Source organism: Protopterus annectens, chromosome 6.part0 (genome assembly GCF_019279795.1).
Source record: "Protopterus annectens isolate FY-2018-M chromosome 6.part0, PAN1.0, whole genome shotgun sequence".
NCBI lineage: Eukaryota > Metazoa > Chordata > Ceratodontiformes > Protopteridae > Protopterus > Protopterus annectens.
In genome coordinates this window covers 918,538,805-918,539,671 of record NC_056737.1, presented here as the reverse complement: position 1 = coordinate 918,539,671, position 867 = coordinate 918,538,805, and positions in this window count along the sequence as shown.

Here is an 867-nt window from a genome sequence, read left to right as displayed (position 1 = left end):
AATTTAAAAAAACAATGCACTATTAAGCGTCTGTATATTTTTGCATCTAAATATTTTGGTTCGAGATTTAACTATCCTGAAATATCGTCGGTTAGCAATCCGACTACCGGAATTCACAAAAAGCGCAATGAAAGAGAGAGACCGTCAAGGTCCAAAACTGACAACAAAGCTTCTCCTAAGCCAGTCGCTGGTTCGCCGGTACTCAAGGTGCTTTCGCAGCCCCTGATACCTGCTACTTTTGATTCGCAGGCCTCTACTGAGACCCATTCGGAGTCTGGTATGCCGCGAGATACTTTGAAGTACTGATCCCACGGATGTCTCTACCTTACATGGGTCCAGAGCAGCTGAGTAGGCACTGGCTTCTGCGGGTGTTTTCAGGCCTAAAGATTTCTATATTAAACTGACGCCATCTTCAAAACCAAGGCCAAAGCCAACTTGTATGTCTAAAAAACCGACGCTTGGGCCACGTGCACAGGCTCCTATGCCTAAAGAACAAATGATCAAAATGGCTGAGGATTTAATTACCTTAATCAGGGGTTCCCATCCCCCCTCCTGCTAAGAGGCCTAGGCAAGGCACTAATTATGAATCTTCAGATCAGGTTTCCATTTCTTCTGATTCCTCTTCTGATCAGGAATTATCTTTTCCACCTTATGAGGACTCTGATGCAGAAGAATCCATCCCTTCTGCTTCTCCTCCTGAGGATTTTTCTTTTGGAGAAACTTTGCATACCTTAAGGGGAACATTTTCAGTGGGAGTCAGGATTTTTCAGAATCCAAAAAGAGGCTTAGGGATTTTTCAGAATCCAAAAAGAGGCTTAGGGATTTCCTTCTTCCTCAACATAGGCCTTTGGCTATACCTCCTGTTCT